Consider the following 19,638-nt stretch of genomic DNA (forward strand, 5'->3'; position numbering starts at 1 on the left):
CCTAATCAGCAATTTTGGCCTAGATTGTTCACTTCTCCTGCCTTTTCCAGACTCTTCACCCTTTTGTGAATAACCCTGTTGGACTCTTTCCAAGTTGAATGCAATATCTGGAAAATATCACACGATGGCCACAAGATGGAGCTAAAGAGCAAAGTAAATAAATATGTCTTTCCTATGCTACTTAACTCTATCTAATGGCAGTGACGGAGTATTTTACTGATATTACCTTAGACCTGGAAAGAGAATATACCAAGAATGTTTTTGCGTTAATTCGCCCAGAACAAACATTCACGCAATTGCACAGGGCAAATGCCTCTGCAAATTGTTTAGAAATACACTCCTGTGCGTGAACATAGAAGTGTTTGAATATATCACCACATCAGAATTGTATAGTATGTTAGAATACAGTGCTGTCATAACAATTCACTAAAAATTTGCCACCTGTTAAATCTTAAATTAATTTAGGATGTAAGATGAACACATTTTGTATCCAAATAAGTAAGATGAACACAGTGTATCCAAATAAGTACACCAGCTAAAAATATTTTAGAAACTTTAAGTATAATTTACTTTAAAGTCTTTTTTTTTAAACGTTGTATTTACTTCTGACTGCCTAACAAGAGTACTCACAATAGTTAAAAGTGATGAGAAAGACAAAGGCAATTGGATGTATCTGCATCTCCTTACTAGAGAGTGCACACTGACCATTCCTGCCATTCCTGCCATTAATATAATTACATTTTGCCTGCATGTCCATAGGCAGCAATCTAAAGCTAAACAGTGTCAGTTAGTCTTTCCTAGTGTATAGCAACAGAAACATCTAACTCAGTGGTAGTCAACCTATTTGATACAGGAGACCTCAAGTGGAGCCCCTGACATCCCCAAAGGATTGCACATAATATTGAGTGAGTGTAATGCTACATTAAGATGTCAGAGACAGTAGTAATGCAACAGTAGATAGTCAGATACTACAGGTATGCTACAAAAGATGGTCAGAGTCTAAGGGCATGCTACATGAGATTGTCAGAGACTAGAGGCATGCTACAAGAGATGGTCAGAGGCTACGGGCATGCTACAAGAGATGGTAAAAGGCTGCGCACATGCACAAGAGATGGTTAGAGGCTATGTGCATGCTACAAGAGATAGTCAGAGATTATGGGTATACCACAAAAGATGGTCAGAGAGTACGGACATGCTGTAAGAGATGGCCAGAGACTATGGGCATGCTACAAGAGATGCTTAGAGACTACAAGCATGCTACAAGAGATTTTCAGAGACTACGGGCATGCCATAAGAGATGGTCAGAGACAATGGGCATGCTGCAAGAGACAGTCAAAGACTGAGACACACACAGCCATGCTGGAAAAATACACAGGAGCAGGGAGAAGCACCCCACCATTCAGGTAAGTGGGGGGGCAAAATGAGGTTGAGGGGCAGCAAAATGGCACCCTGTTCCACGTTTCACCCTTAATATGGGTATAACATGGAACATGATAATAAAGGTGAAATTAGACTTTTAAGGGTCACACAGCACACAGCACATGGCTATGCAAACCAGATCCACATTATGGCCACTAGATGGAGCTGAAGAGCATAGAAAATTATGCTCCTTGGCTCCATCTTGTGGCCATAATGCACAGCAATTCTTGTTCACATAGCTGTTGGCTGTGCGAATGGTTTATAAATCAACCCTTTTGTCTTCATGTGATATAAGAGGCCAAAAATTTGCTCTGCCAACCAGTCCCCATCTCTAATTGAAATGTCACTCGTGGGAGGAGTGACCCTTGAATTCTAGCCAAGCTGCCATCTCTAAGCATATAAAATGGCAAACATTAAATATGAGGAAATGTTTGTTTCACTTCAGATTTACATTTTACTGATGAAGGTTTAGCACAGCAGTTGATAATGAGGAAATTACCATTCTACTGTTCTTCCTTTGCAGATGAGCAGAAATGAAGGAAAGGAAAATAAACACAAATAAATTCACACATTGTAATTTGCATATCGTGGAAGTGGCTGGTTCATCAGCAGGAAACACTGTTCCTCTTATCTCAACAGCCTGGCATATCATAGACTGGTATGACATGTGCAAGTAGGTCACGGTGATGATCGCTTGTGATCATAACAACAGATTGTCTTCCTCACACAGAAGGGAAGAGACATTTTAGAAAGTGCTTGACATGTAGGAATCGCATAGGGAACACATGCACTGCTTTATACTTTGCCCATCGGCTTAATACATTTATATGTATGAGAAGTGCACACAATTGTCTATTTCGAGTTTTGCTCAGTTAAAAGAAAAAAAAAATCTGGGTTATAATGCGTTCGCCACAATACTCAGCGTTTAGATTATTCCGGGTGGTAAAGGTCCAGTTTTGCTTTCAGTGTAACATAAATACCTTAGAAAAGGAGACTTCAATTATTCATGGTTGCTTTGACATAATAAATGTAAAAATATAATTCTATACCGGGATATCACAGACCAGTTTGAAAACGCTTTTCTCTATTCTTAGATCTAATACGAGGCGTAACAGCAACGTTAAAGTGGATGTTAACCCTAACGAAACAACAATTTAGTTTGCTAAAGCGCTTTGTATCATAAAATACTTCTGTAGGGCGCATTCACACCATCTGCGTTTGTGCTGCGCTGGTTGTTTTTTCCTCCACAGCCCAAATGCAAGACAATGCAATGTGCCTTGTTATGGATGGTGACAGTTCACCCCAGTGCGTTCCAGAGGTGTGCGCTTAAAAAATGTACGGCATGCAGTGTCTGCCCTGCCCACAGAGGCTGGGTAATGGCAGAGCTGCACCCAGAAGTAATCAGAGCTTGTCACTTCTTGGTTCAGATCAGGGAACAGATGTTAGCCCATCTCGCTCCACTTTCCTTCCTGACACCTGCCATGAAGGTCCTGAGCACCCAGATGATTCAGAGGAGCCCAGGACACATGGCTGGAGGCTACATGTTCAGGATCTTTGGAAGTGACCTGACAGCTTTACAGCCATGCAAATCACTTCCATTAGAAAGCCAACAGCTGGCTTTTCAAGTGTAAACAGACTCCTGGCTGCGATAGTGGAATCAGGGGTTCAGTAGTAAAATGCTGGGTGGCAGGGAGGTTCAGAGTCAGGGGTGCAGGGGGATGCAGTGATAGTGGTGCTGGGTGGCAGGGAGGTTCAGAGTCAGGGGTGCAGGGGGCGGCAGTGGTAGGGTTTGCAGAGTCAGAGGTGTGGGGGATGTAGTGATAGGGGTGCTGGTTGGCAGCGAGGTTCAAAGTCATGGGTGTAGGGGGGTGCAGCGGTACGGGTATTGGGTGGCAGGAAGTTGCAATGTCAGGGTGCAGAGTGCCACGGGTACTGGGTTCTTTAAAGGCTCGAATTTGAAAGCGACTCAACTGAACACCACTCGATATGGTGAGGGCTCCCTTTGGGGCCCCATACAGACACGTGTTTTATTTTTAACTGGTATCTTTTCTTTTCTAACTGGTATTCTGGATAAAAACTATACTTAAATACATGCACTGACATTGGCCTATGGCCAGGACATTCAAGGGCCAGACAGGGAACAAAGGCCCCATGCATTCCCTGAATCATCAATTGCACATTGCTAGAAAGATAAACTTATCTAACTTAAACAAATGTTTCTTTTCTAACTGGAATCCTGGGTGAATAGTTGGCATAGTAGCAGGAGAAGTGTTGGTTATGATACTATGCCAATACTTTTTTTTTTTTGAGACGTTGTTGAGAAACGCAGTGTTCTTCTTCGGCTTAAGGGCTCATTCATTTTGTATGTTGTGTGGTTCATTTCACAGTGGAAGTGGACAAGTGGTGCTAGGTGGTAAGGGTTGTAGAGTCATAGGTGCAGGGGGGTGCAGCTGTAGGAATATTGGGTGGCAGGGAGCTGCAATGTCAGCTTGTGGAGTGCCACGGGCACTGGCCTGAATTTAAAAGCTGCTCAACTGAACACCACTCGATATGGTGTAGGCTCCCTTTGGGCCACACACAGATTGTGTTGCGGTAATGTGTATTTTACTGAGCTTAACCTCATACACCAGTAAAACAAAGCACCATGTGCAGTGCCATTCATTTAAAATGCCACCCCAATACACAAGTATAGTAGGTACCAATGGACCAGCACTGCGGCACACCACAACGCATGTATACCCACTTTCACCAATTAAATGGCTGTGGTCATAGCTTACCACATGTGCAACGCCATGGCAACTGCAAATCTAAATAGAGACCAAGATGGTGGCATCTTTGTCTTCAAAAGGATCTGAGGGATTAGTTCTGTTTAATAAACTTTCAGTCTTACTTTAACATGGTCCTGATCAGCAGATGTGGAGCTGCTGATGCATTGCGTTTTTGGCCGCGTATTAGCCGCGTTTTGGCCGCGTTTTTGATGCATTCCAGCTTTTGCTGGAGTGGGGCTGTTAGCCCTCGTTCACACCTGAACGTTTTGTAGCGCGTTCTACGCTCGACGAACGCTCTACAAAACGCTCAAAAATATAAATCCCATTGTATTCAATGGTCTCGTTCCCACCTTGGCGTATTTCCGTCCCTAACGCGCTACAAAACGGCCCACGCCTGAAAAGGTACATGTACTACTTTGGGCCGTTTTGTTGTGCGTTTCCATTGGGATACAGCCAAGTAGCCTTCGGAAACGCGCGTTTGTCGAGCTACTTTTTTTACCGCAAATCGCAAGGGACATATCGGTAAGGAGTGCGACAAGGAGAGTACTCTTTGATGCGTTTTTGACGTGGTTTTTTTTTGCGTATCCTGACCGTTTCCAGACCTGACAAAATGTGACATGCAGTATTTTTTCTGTCGTAAGCTGAACGGACTGCGCACGTGAGAACTGTAGCCCATAAAACACATAGGGATACATTGGGATGCATTTTGAGTGCAGCAGCGTACGGAGCCCGGCAGCACACAAAACGGACGTCGTGTGGCCCTAAAGGGCTAGACAGGGAACAAAGGCCCCATGCATCCCCTGAATCATCAGTTGCACATTGCTATAAAGGTAAATTTATCTAACTTAGTTGAACAGATTTTTCTTTTCTAACTGGAATCCTGGGTGAAAAGTTTGGCATAGTAGCAACAGAATTGTCAGTTATGATACTATGTTGTACAAATAATAGCCAATACTTTTTTTTGAGACATTGTTGAGATACTCAGTGTACTTCTTTGGCTGGGCACACACCTTACAACCATCGCAAGACTCTTGTCTTGCGATGGTTGTAAGGTACTTAAAAAAACGTACGATCTGCCTATCTTGCATAGGCAGATCGGACTTGCGATGAGGCCCTTGTGCCCATCGGCATGGGGGCACCCTCCCTATGCCGAGGGCACGTGGCCTTGTAAGGCGCAGGGAGGGGGAGGTGCTCGATCGTCATCCCCCCTTTCCTGCCCTGCCGGGCCAGTGCTCGGATCAAGAGTCTGGTAGGAATGTTAGGGGGGACACCATGTTTCCCCCCCCCCCCATTTTTGGGGGCTGAGGTTCCCCCTTCAAATTCCTACCTAAAGAGCCTGGTATGGATTTTGGGGGGAACCCCACGCACTTTTTTTTTGTTTTAACTTGGGGGTTCCCTCCTAACATTCCTACCAGACCTAAAGGGTCTGGTATGAATTGGGGGGGAACCTCACGCTTTTTTCCCCCTCTTCTACAGACTAAAGAGGAAAACTTTTTTCTGTCATTTTGCTGCAACGAAATTTCGTCCAACAAACGAAAATTCGTCCAGACTGCCGCTAACGATATTCGGAATCGGAAATTCGGATTCGTTTGCATTCATTATAGCTGTCATTTGGAATTCGGATACATCCAAATGTCCGAATTTCCGAAATTTCGTCCAAATTTCAATTCGGAACTAAACGAATCGCACATGTCTACAAGACAGACAATGACAGACAAAGCCTAACTACAGTTAAAAAAAACTACTCTTGCAGTGGGGCAACCCCCAACCTGCAAGGGTTCACTGCATGTCTAGAGTTGCTGAGTAAAGAACTTTTACTTACCTGATCCCCGCTTCTGCTGGTTCTAAGACTAGCACCCTTTTCCCCCCTCCACTCTGGTGGTCAGAGGCCCATTGACGTAATCGCATCTAATGCAGGGTCCATAGCCCTACAACATACGTGAGGGACATTCCACAAGCCAGAGCAGGGGGGAGAGAGGTGAGCACCAACCACCGGGGTCGTGGGGGTCAGGTAAACAAAAAAAAACATTTATACTGGCAGTGTTGGGGTAGCCTCACTGCAAGGATAGATTTTATTTTACTTGGAGATAGGTTTTTAAAAATATAGCGATCAATATTACTTTAAATGCCATTTAAAGTGAACCTGTGCTTTGCACCTAATCTAAAAATTAACAGGTTATTTGCAAAGCTGGCATGATAAACTGGCTAATCTTACTTTCTCCACTATCTCTGATTCATTGAGGCGCGCACAGGGGGTGTGCCTGGTGTGCCCGGGCACACTAAAATCACTCCAAGTGCAACACCGAAACTGCAATAGTGGACGCTGTGTTTTAGTCACTGAGACAGTAAAGAGAACACAAAGAACTCTCTGTGACCGGCTCAATGATACAGAGTGCAGCAGCACTTGCCACTTACATTACTCACAAAACAGCCGCACTCCTGGGTGCCTGGGAGCTGAGAGGGAGCGTGTGCTTGTACTTTTGTGTGCACACCCTAATGCATAGGCTGAGCACGTCTATGCCCAGCACTTCTAAATATTGGGTAATACATGACATTGGCCCTGCCTCCCCATAACGCAGTGCTCGGTGCCAGACCAGCCAATTACTAAGTCTGAATGCAGTCACATGGGGCGTGGAAGAGTTTTTAGCTTGGTGCAGTAATTTACCTTTTAAAAAGTCGAAATTGTTGCAGAAATCTGGCAGTGCTCTGATGGTGGGTCAGGGCAGTTTGGGAGTATGGGAGCAGGTACAGTAAACTTATGGTGCCTGCAATATAATTATCTATTATTTTGCCCTGTATAAAAAAAGTAACTCTGCCACTCCGTGTAGACAGTGAGAGGGGAGAGCTGCGCTCTTCCTCTCTCACCTGTCACAGGAGTTCCAGCACAGTGCTGTCCCCTGATATTTCCCTTTAAAAATAGAAAAAGAGATTGAGGACACAGAGTCCTCAATCTCTTTTTCTGTGTCCCCTGTTATCAATGAACAGGGATCCTTTATGAGTGTTCCTGTTCATTGATAACATGGTATGTTTATTATAACTACAATTATGAATGAACAGGAGGAGATGTAGATCACTCCCGTTCATTCATAATTGAGGATACAGTATACATACCAGGTCCTCAATTATGTACAAACACTCAGCGATCACTGATCACTGAGTGCTTGTACCCGCTCTCCTCTCTGACACACACTGTCATAGGAGGCTGCAAGAGGAGAGCCCAGCCTCCTGTGACAGCGCTGGCTGTCTCCGCCCCCACACCGCTCTGCTGCACTGTGATAGGCGGCCGAGCGGTGTGGGAGGAAAGACACCGGCCGCTCACAGCGCTCGTCCCGCAGCGCTCGGCCGGCTGTCATTTATTCTCCCTATTTTGTTGGAAGGTGTCCCTCTTTCTCAGCTCAGAAATTTGGGAGGTATGCTTATGCAGTTACTTCAATACTTTCTCCTGATCTTTGCATTTGGCCCAGATCGGACAACTATCCAATGTATTCAGGGCATCCCCACAACAACCCTAAACTGTTGGGGAACATAGTGATGAGGCAGCTTAGAAGACTTTGCTTGATCTCTAAAATTTGCCTCACAATGCTCCCCTCCCACCTCCATTGCTCTAAACCATAGCATTCCTGCAACTAGTCGCCCTTGTTTAGGGGAGAAACTGACTCAGGAAAGTTGGATTGTACTTTCATGGCTGATTTACTAATGTCTATGGCAAGCTTTAGATTTATATAGTCAACATTAGATAATGGAAATGTCTACAGGATATAACATTGATTGAAAATCCACAAACTGCAGCTGGCTCCCTCAGCTGAGTGCCATCCAAGGAATTTGCTACTGCTATACAAAGATATAAATGATTCTGGGTATGTAAAGGGAAAAAAATAGTAGTTTAGATTGGTAGCTAACACATGTCCAACATCAAAAATCTGTGGCCATGCTAAGGAGACACTGGCATGCAATATTAATAAAGGTTGATTACTGAACTTTCCATTGAGAATGCTGGTGCCCTGGCTGTCATTCTGATGCTTTGACTTCAATCCTCTCTGAGTCATCTGGGACAAGTATATAGATAATAGTTCTGGAACTTTTTTGACTGTACTTCATAGCATGCTTGTTCCTGGAATGTGTCAGAAACAGTGGCGTAACAACCGGGGGGGCAGCAGGGGGGGGAAAAGTGAAGGGGGGGCGCCGGCCGAAAATTGCACTTTCGGCTAAGTGCCGAAAGTGACATGAAGAGATAGGATGAGGGTTTTAGGGCAGAATAACACTTTTGATATTTAAATAGAAGCATTTCATAGATTTCATGAACATCATAACCAAAAAGAGGGACAACTGAGAGGGATAGAGGAGTGTGGTTCCAAAAGAGGGACAGTCCCTCCAAGTGAAGGTTAGTTGGGAGATACAGGCATGTCTGAAATTATGGACATTGAGGGTGCAGAGATTAGGGAAACCAGTCACTATCTGCAGGCCAAGCAGCAAGTTAGGGACTGAGAGTTGAGGGCATTATTCTACACTCACAGCCAGCCCTTTTCTGAAAACACATTTATGTTGGGTTTGTAGTTTAGGGATAAATTCAGCACTAAAATTAATTTAACGTCTTTAACCCTGTTAAAATGATTTGGCAAACTGTATTTCAAAAAACTGAGTAAAAGCTCTGATTTATTATAGGAAAGATTTGAATTTATAATTTCGGTGAACATTAGATTATATGAATTTTTATTTATTTATTATTTTTTATTCAATATTTTTATTTTTTACTTTACTTTTAAGGGGTTCGGGGAAATATAAGGGGTCTAAGCAGACCCCTGATATTTCTCTATTAAAAAAGAAAAAGAGTTTGAGAACACAGAGTCCTCAAACTCTTTTTCTGCAGCCCGTGTTATAAATGAACAGGAATCCTCTATACTGAGTTTCCCTGTTTATTTATAAGATGAGAACATTGTGTGTTTACTATAACCCCAATCATGAATGTACAGGGGGTGATGTAGATCACTCCCATTCATTCATAATTGGAGATATAGTAACCATACTATGCCCTCAATTATGTACAAACCCTCAGCGATCACTGATCTGTTTATTTATTACTGGTATTTACATAGTGCTTATGAATACTTACATTTATTTATTTATCACTGGTATTTACATAGTGCTGAGCTGACATAGTGCATAGTCCCTGCCTTCAAGGAGCTTACAATCTAAGGTTCCTATCTCACATGCATACATAATATAGGGCCAATTTACCTACCAGCATGTCTTTGGAGTGTGGGAAGAAACCCACACAAGCACAGGGAGAACATGCAAATTCCTTGCAGACAGTGAGTGACCTGGCTGGGATTTGAACCAGGGGCTCCCAGTGCTGCAAGGAAAAAGCACTAACCACTACACCACTGTGCTGTCCCCACATATACTGGCTACCTCTTGTTTTTCCTTCCAGTAACACATTGCTAGGGTGATAACTGATGTGAGGAGCAGTGGTATCGCCCTAAACTGCTCTCTCCTGATTATGACTATAGAACACTACCCTCTCTCTTCATCAGGTGGCTGATAACACTACTTGAGATTTCAGTGCAGCAAAAGCAGAGTGCATAAGAAGTTCCAAGCTCACTTGAATTCTGGCAGGATCAACAGATTGATTGTGGCATTTTTAAGGAAACAAAACATAAGGAAAAGTGCATGCGTACTGAATATGCTTTTCTTTGTACCCAGGCATACACTTTATTAACACTCATTAAGAAATATCTAACAGACTAAATATTCTGCAAGAGCATGTGGGCACATTATTGCTATCCTTGGTAACCACAAGGTTTGTACTCAATGAGTTACTGGGATGCTCATGGCTAAGATGAAAGCTAGCAGATTTGAGGTTTGCCAGCAAATTTTGTCATGTTATTGAGAACGAAGGTGAGGCTTTTCTTCACAACCTTGTGACAGGAGATTGTCTCACGAGAAACAAAAGTCAGTCCATGTAATAATGACACATAGGGGCTGATTTAGAAATCATTTGTCTGGCCATGCGCTGGGCAAGTGCTGTTTGAATGGCATTTCTGACACTCGATGTAGCCAGCTCCATTTAGTGGCGGGAATGCCTTGCGAATGGCATTCGGTCAGCATATGGCTGGGAGGATGATTTAAAAATCAGCCCCCATGATTCACATCAGAATTCATTTTTAAAACACGGGCGGCTTCAGCTGGAAATAACATAACAACAGTTTTAAACTGACAAAAGGAATGTTGTCCTACAACACTGGGCCACACACATAAGCTGGTCTTACTGCAATTTTCGGAATGTTTGTTCAGTGTTCTAATCATTAATGGGGTCAAATCAATGATCATGACAAAAAACGCTCAAAAACATAAAAGCTAATATATTCCAATATACCTTGTTCACACCTGTGCGACATCTGCACATGAACGCGCATAACGTAAAAAAGTCCAAGCGTGATATTCTGAGTATATTCTGCGTGTTCCGGGTATTGTAGTAGCATAATCGAAGCATATGTTAAAATGTGCGCGTTTTCCAACTGCTATGTGTCAATGGAGCCTAAAGGTGTCATGGGTGAAAAAAGGTTGAGAGACACTGGTCTGGTGATTTGATAATGCTTGCATGTGCTTTATTGATTCCTGTGAATGATTTTAATGACAGGTCCACTTTATGAATTGGAAGTTTTAGATGTCCATCTATTGCTGGTGGCAGGAAGGATAAATCACTAATTAGCTTAACTAAACAAACTGAAGAGAGAAGCTGATTGGTTACTATAGGCAACTGTTCCAGATTGTGGCTGCTCCAGTTTTAATAAATTCCCCCCATTGTGCTGGAAGGTGTCCCTCTTTCTCATCTCAGAAATTTGGGAGGTACGCTTATGCAGTTACTTCAATACTTTCTGAGTGAGTATTCTGGAACAAGTTTGCAGCCAATTAAGCCTCTGATCTGCATACGTCTGCCAGTAATTTATTGAGAAAACATGGATTAGCATGACGAGGTAGGAAGCATTTTCCGTAGGAAAGGTAAAATCTTTCAGCCAAATTATATTTTGAGGAAACTACAATTGAAAGACTTTGTCTTTTTAGGTTTGTCAATAGTTGTCTGAGCTTTTAATGTTTGATCAATACCAGTAAATCGAATAATGAAGGTTATACCACTGACATCATTCCAGCACCTTTTTAGTTCTCTGCAGTGTTAGAAGTGAAGTTATTGCACTTTAATTTTGGAGCTGTAAAGGAAGTTTATTTTTGGTAACATGTGTAGGTGTGCTGTGTAATAATAACATCAGTCAGACCATGAACCAGACTGAGAAGGCAGTGCTGCTATTGTGCTATGATCCATGTCTTGTGATTGACAGGTCCATTTCAGCAGAGAAAATGTATGTCATATGATGTAATGATACTAGAAAGAAATTCACTCATTCATAAGTACTGTTGGGAGTGGAAAATTGATGACACAAGTGCCAAGCAGCTTGCAGGCTTTTTGTATGTGGGAATAAACTTGTTTCATAGAATTCTCAGTGCTTTGTTAAAAAATAGAGATGTGCAAGTAGCTAAAGAACTGGCTAATTGGTGTAACTCACATAAGCCGTGCCCAACAGTTTTACAATAGAAAGTCACGGACAAAACTATGCTATAAGTATCATACAGGAAGGCACAGTTGCTGAGTTAACATTCTTTAATAGGTAGTATCAAAGGTGACTTAGCTCTTATGTAGTCTTATGAAGGGTTATATTTATAAAATGTTTGCAGAGCCGATCACTCTGCGAAAATCTGACGTTTACATTCACACAGCGTTATAGTCACTAGATGGACAGAAAATTCCTATACTCCTCAGCCCCATTCAGTGGTCATCATGCAGTCTGAATGTAAAAGTCAGATTTTCACAAAGGAATGGCTCTAACATTTTTTAAATACACCCCTAATGATTATTTCATATATCCCTTTTCTATGTGTTTTTTAAACACATAAAAATAAAGGAAGCAACTTCTAGTGAACTGCATGGCAAACATTCCTAACCCCTTAATGACAGAAGGTAAAAGAAACTTTATTGCGCAAACCCAGTTTTGCAGTTTTGATACATGTGTATATCTCTGCAACTACTACTACTTGTATCCGGGTAAATTATACTTTGATTTAGGACAAATTGGGCAATCATCTGGTGATAAATGTCAATGGAAAGCTTGTGATTTTTTTTATAAAAAGAAAACTAGTTCCAAATAGCAAAAAATCTCCCCAAAATAAATTCTTCTATTCCTGATGTTCACAGCGATAGCACACATGTGTGCATTATTTGTTGTTTGTACCTGTAGTAGAGCCAAGAATCAATAGTGTGTTTTTATCCTACTTAAAACACACCAACACTAACACTGCCACCGATGCTGACATTAAAGACAAAAAAAAAAAAGCTTTTTCAATCCTATCTAAAACACATTAATAGAAACAATGGCACTGGCCCTGATTTACCTATTTTATTTTTTCATTCAATACATTTTTTTATAAAAAAAAAAAGGAAGAGCGTACTGCAACATTACAAATAACGTTGCAACAAATAGTACATGTATGCTACATCACATCATTTTTTTATTTTTTTTATTTTTACCACAAACTGTTTTTGTTTATATTATTTTTCTCTACTGGGGAGTACAAGATACAATATATCTCTCCTCACAGTGCACAAAGAGATCAGCAGGGTTCCACATTAGTGAATACTGTGATAGCCAATCATAGGCTAACACAGTAATCATGTGATTGGGAGCCGGTCCTCCCGATCATTAGTATGAGACCAGGAGCTGTTGGTAACACCTTGTTCTGTGCGTTGGGGCGTACTATGAGTGTGTTTTCAGCACAGACACAGGTGTGCATATATGTAGTGCCCAGGAAGAAAGCCCATTTCCTTGATGCTACATATTTACATTATGTGACCTGTTATGATAGACAGTTCAGCATCACACATGCGCATTGATGATGGTTCGTGCCAGTGGAGATGTAGTCCCACCAGAAGGCATAGAGGAAAAAGAGGGTTTGCCCTCCCTGATCTGAAGTTAGGAGCAAGTGCTCGGAAGACGGAGGTGTGTTTTCATAAAAAAAAGGCTGTTAAAACCTTTAGAAATGGAGAACATAAAAAAATAACAGAGAAACTACTTTTAGAATGAGGGTTTAATACTACTTTAAGAAAAGCAGCCCAGTTTACTTAAAATCAAAAAATGCTGTTATAGGAGAAGGGGCAGATGAACGTCACAATCTCCCTTCCTCCAATCACAGAGCACCTTGCATCCATTGAAAATAATGCAATAATTTTATTAAATAGAGGAGCTTGAGTGCAAGCAACCTACTTTGTACTGGGTATTCCAGCCAGAACTGTAACTCTCAGCACTGGATGTTTGGCGTTGACTGCACTAAGAGTTGTACTTAACACTGCAGCCTAGACACATGGGAAATCAATAAAGGGGACAGTAGGACAGGTACCTTTTAATTGAGGCAACCAAATTAAAAGTAAAAAAAAAGATGCACGGTCATCCTAAGGGCTCCTTGGTTTTCTTTAGCTCTCTCTCAAGGTGAATGGTGACATTAGGTGATAGTCTCCTGATCTTTGCATATGGGCCAGATCAGACAACTATTTAATGTATTCAGGGCATCACACAACATCCCTAAACTGTTGGGGAACATAGTGATGAGGCAGCTTAGAAGACTTTGCTTGATCTCTATAGTTTGCCTCACAATGCTCCCCTCCCACCTCCATTGACCTAAACTATAGCAACTAGTCGCCCCCTTGTTTAGGGGAAAAACTGACTCAGGAGAGTTGGATTGTACTTTCATGGCTGATTTACTAATTTCTATGGCAAGCTTTTAATTTATATAGTCAACATTAGATAATGGAAATGTCTACAGGATATAACATTGATTGAAAATCCACAAACTGCAGCTGGCTCCCTCAGCTGAGTGCCATCCAAGGAATTTGCTACTGCTATACAAAGATATAAATACTGTAACAAGGACACTCCACTGTAGTCCAGGTAAGTCAAGTAAAATGCAGTTTATTAAAGGGCAAACACAAAATAGCTCGCAGCAACATAAGACAGTCCTTTATATGGCTCAGTAGTTTTCCTCATGAGCCCTCACTCTGCTCTCTCAGCAGTGTGTCCCAGCGGTCCTAGGGTCACCGACCTTCCCGACCTCTTCCAGCCTTCCCCGGCTGTTCCACGTGTCCCACACGCACCTGAGTAACAATCCGTGTACCCATTGCACTCCTTACCGCTAATCCGTAATGATAGGTTGGGTGCATCAGTAGTCGACGGATGGCCACCGTCTGAATAGAATATAGGAAATCATGGACACCGGCACTCCAAAAGTAGAATAACGTCTCTTTATTGACGTTTCATGCAACAACACACTTATTGCAATGTTTCGGGGTCACTGTCAGGAACGGACACCGCTCTGTAACCCGAGACCATGGCGGGGACGGCCCCGTCAGCAGCGTCCATCGTGCTGCTGCTGGGGATATATGTCTGTGTAACGGCCAAAGCAGCTGTTCCAGGGACACAGATCGGTAAATCGGGGGGCGTGGCCGACTGCTGGAGAGCTAATGCTATCACCCATAGTTGTCATTGGGCTTGTGTCTTGCGGTGATAGGCCAAGTGCGTCTGGGGGGGCGTGGCGCCGGCCACGTCATCGTTAGCCATAGCAGCGGCGGGACGCTGTGTGGTATTCAAAGCAAGGTATGGGGTGGCAGACATATGCAAGGCAAGGAGTGGCTGGCGCATATAGGAGGCATGCAAATCATTTACCATCATTCAAATCATTACACTGTACATGTGTGGATGTAACCTGGCAGGACAGCTTCCCGCAGGAGCCTGGGTTAAGGGTACATTTTATGCATGGTACAAAAATGGTCACAGAGGTATGTTAACATGTATGATCAGACATAAGCACTTCTCCTGGCTGGAGCAGCGTGTATATGGAAAACATGAAAAAAATGAAAATGAAGCCTCTCCATAGTCAGGGCAGCGCATGACATATGCATGATAAACTTTAAGCAATAAATGATCAGAGCATCATCTGACACATATATGGTTCCATAGGGCAGAACGCATGGACATGCATGGACACGTATATAGTACATAATAAGGAGTGGAGCGACATATAGGCGGGAAATTAGATGGGATCAAAGGCAAAAAGAGATGTTATTCTACTTTTGGAGTGCCGGTGTCCATGATTTCCCACACGCACCTGAGTCTGCTGTGGCTCTGTGCTTCCTGCACCCACACAACTCCAACACTCCTCTCTGAACTCTGGGCTGGTTTCTTGATAAGGCTGCTCTCAGCCACCTGATCAGCCCAGGCTGGTCATTGGCAACACCTGGCCCCAGGACTGGAGATCTCGTCCCACCCAGAGCTCTATGAAATCTCCAGAGCTCCAGATCCCAGCTACAATTAGGAAAACCTGGAATAACCTGAAAAGCCAGGTTCTTCCTTATAACATGCTTTACTTCCAGCCCCTTTGGCTGAGAGTCCTGGGTGCCAAAGTCGCCATACTACACCGTGGCATTGGCTTACACTGCCGCAATACATATGAGTCTGGGTATGTAAAGGAAAAAGGTAGGAGGTTAGATTGGAAGCTAACACATGTCCAACATCAAAAATCTGTGGCCATGCTAAGGAGACTCTGGCATGAGATATTAATAAAGGCTGATTACTGAACTTCCTATTAAGAATGCTAGGCCCCTGGCTGTCATTCTGATGCTTTGACTTCAATGCACTTTGACTGTACTTCATAGCATGCTTGTTCCTGGAATGTGTCAGAAACATACTGAAACCCTGCCACTCCCCAAGTTATGCTGACCATTAAACCTTTATATTCCAAATATGATTGGTAAAACCCAGAATCATTGTTTTCTACCTTTACTTTTCCCTTATCCTGGCTTTTCAAAATGGCAAATTAGATAATTAAGAGACAGTATGAAGGTTTTAGGTCAGAATAACACTTTTGGTAGTTAAATATTACCTTTTGATACATATCTGAACATCAGACCAAAAAGAGGGACACCTGAGGGGAGAGAGGGATAGAGGTATTTGGTTCCAATAGAGGGACAGTCCCGCCAAGTGAGGGTTAGTTGGGAGATACACACATCTGAAATTATGGACATTGATGATGCAGAGATTAGGAAAACCAGTCACAATCTGCAGGCCAAGCAGCTAGTTTGGGGGGATTATTCTACACTCACCCGCAGCACTTCTGAAAACACATCTGTGTTGGGTTTGTAGTATATGGATAAATAAAAATGTATTTTAGAAAACTGAGGAAGAGCTCTGATTTATTATAGGAAACATTTGAATTTATAATTTTGGTGAACATTAGACAGTTGAATAAATAGTGTAGCCAAACATGGACTGCTAAAAGGATACAGTACTCACATCTGTTTAAATGACTGACACAAAGGGGTTGATTTACTAACCTTATAAATATGCCACGAACAAGTATACACCTCTGTAGTGTGTTCCCTCCCAGCATGATCTATTAGTGGAATCTAAACACCTTTGTAGTGTGTACACACCCAGCAGGTGTATTGTGCAAAGCCCTGCATGAATTACAAGGTGATGTTGTGTAAATTAGCTCTACATTGTGTTGCTTGCGTTGATGAATGCAGGAATGTAAATGCATGAGCTAACCATTTTTGTCTAAACTGTGAAGCAGCATTATATATGCATCATGTGCATGATTTTTCCATATATGGCATTAGTGGAAATATGCTTTTAGAGACTTTTTGGTTGATAAATATGTTTTGCTGTGTAAAAATCACACGCACCTAGTGCGTGCGTGTGTTTAGGTTAGTAAATCACCCCCAAAATGTTACCCAACATTAGAAAAAAATGTAATATGATGTCATTAAACTAGAAAGAAAACCTAGTGATTAAGCGGTTTAAACACATTAAAGGTGTGACTAAGGTTCCTGAAGTGCTTTTTTGCCAGTGAAGGATCCAAAACAATAGTTGTTAATAGAATAAAAAATGTTACCCTTTGTCATGCTTAGTTGAATCTCAGTGCTACTGAGCTGGCCTCCTGCAGCCTGTAAGGATAGAAGGTTGTCACCCCATATCAAGGACAACAACAAGGACTTTCATGGCAGGATTGCCAGGTATTATTTTAGGAAAAGCTACAGATTTAAAAATACTAAACATGACTTTTGAAATCACATTGAAACATTAAAGCTTTTATGATAATTCAGTTATTAGGTTTTTAAATTATTAAAGACATACTTGTGGAAAAGGGTTGTGCTAGGAGTCAGATTACCAACCTCAACACAGATTTGATTACATTAATGTAACCAACCCTTCCTCTTGTATAATATCATCTGTGCAAGAAGGCTTCTCCCCCCCCCTTTACTTCGGCGTTGGAATGTACCTCGGCGTCCTCATGTCTAATACACTGTAATAGACATGATGACTTATGGGTCCTTAGACCCCTGGAGTGGAGGGGGAGATAGACTGTGGGGACCGGTCTAGCAGCCAGGCGGGACCGAGGATCAAATGAGTATATCTTTTTTTTTATACCCCAGACCAAAACAAGCACTTAACCCTTGCAGTGCAGAGGTAGCCCCACTGCAAGGGTTAATTGTTATTCTGCCCGGAGTTGTTCTGTAAGAATATCACTATGTTATCAGATCTTATATCCTATATTACCTGCTGAGTAGTTGTTTAAAATATTCCCATCCAGTCACAAGTAGTAGACATGGAGCCTCAAGACATGGATGTATGGAGGCTTCAATTGGTGACTTCCCTTTTGGAAATTCTTTTTGACTGACTGGTGTACTGAACACTGGCTTTTCCAAGTCACTGACCCAGAATATGCATTCTTGCTGTAGTCATTGATTCAAAGTGCTAAAGCTACAGGGTCAGCCTGAGTATAAAAAGGTCAGCAATGTCAACCTTAATGTACAGTATCTCCAGTGAGTACATTCTCTCAAATCCAATGGCTGGGTATTTTACTCTAAAGGCTGGAACCACACAGCAGATATTGTAACACCGATCTTTAATGATAGCCTCATGTAAATACTAATGTTGTTGCGCTCTGATGTTTAGGTTTTTATCATATTAAGGCCTGGTTCACACCTGGGCGTTTTACAGCGCTTTCATACGCGCTGTAAAACGTTTGACATGTGAAAACCAATGATTGCCTATGGGCATGGTTCCCACCTGGGAGTTTTACAGCGCGTAGGAACGCGCTGCAAAACGCCCTGCGCCCAAAGAAGTACAGGAGCTTCTTTGGGGCGTATTTGCTGCACGTATCCATTAGGATACAGCCGGATAGCCCTCGGAAACGCGCGATTGTCACGTGTTTTTTTACCGTGAATCGCGGTACAAATGTGCAGCACGAAACGTGCGGCAAACGTGCATATTTGATACGCCTGGGTGTGAACCAAGCCTAAACCTTGATGTAATTGTATTTTTTTGTTAATCTTGTATGCTCAGCACCATTGTTATCTGTCACCATCGGCGCAGCAGAAACATGGCTGTGTGGATAGCAAGTCACACCCTCTAGAGATAAACTATTCAGTGCTACTCTTCAAATAACAAATGTATCAACTGCACGCAACTCCAAATAGCATCATATATTATTAATAAATACATATTTCAAAATAATAAAAGAGAATTAGTAATCTGTCGGTGAGATGGAAAATAACGTTAGGAGCATTCTGCATTGTGCATTGTTTCCCATATTGATGCTGTTAATTACTCATTTAGTAGCCTAATTCATTTAAAAGTATATTGTATTGTATTATAGGGAGTTTTGAGTTTAAAATTTCAGTGCTTAAAAAAAGAAGTTAACTATTGGCAAGCATATTTAAAACAAATAAGCAAATGATCTTACTCCTCGTGATGACCAGACTGCTGTTAAATGTCTAAGTAGCATTAAAGGGATATCAAATTATGTCTAAAGCTGTTGCTCAATATTGTAAAGACTGTTGCATGTTATTGTTTTAAAAGCTTGGTTTCTGTGTTTGGTTTGGTGTGTGTTCGTGTATTTTGAATGTCAAAAGTTTTTTTTATTATTTTGAATAACGCAGAGGAAACATTACACAATTTGACAAAACAACATCTATAGGGGAGATAATACAATTTCAGCCTGACTGGTTTCTGGTTACTACCATGTCATATAAAGATGCATAAGGGAAACCATAGCTTTCCAAGAAAATAGGGTTTCACGTCACACAGTTGTAAAAGAGGATAGCATCGAAGTATTAGGGCATTGGAAGTACAGTTATAGAGCGACATGCCTCATAGATGATTACATTGTGTGTGGGACTGTGAGGGTGGTCTTTTAAGGGGAGAGCTTATGACAATCGGGGTTTTTAGACAGGCAGTCACTGATATGGTGCGCCTAAGGCGCAACTGTAGCAGGGGCAGGCAACATATAAGACAAACAAGACAGGAGACTAACGGGGGGGGGGGAAAAGAACAGCACAAGAACAACAGGG

Source organism: Nanorana parkeri, unplaced genomic scaffold (genome assembly GCF_000935625.1).
Source record: "Nanorana parkeri isolate BGI_ZX_2015 unplaced genomic scaffold, ASM93562v1 scaffold213, whole genome shotgun sequence".
In the NCBI taxonomy this organism is placed as follows: domain Eukaryota; kingdom Metazoa; phylum Chordata; class Amphibia; order Anura; family Dicroglossidae; genus Nanorana; species Nanorana parkeri.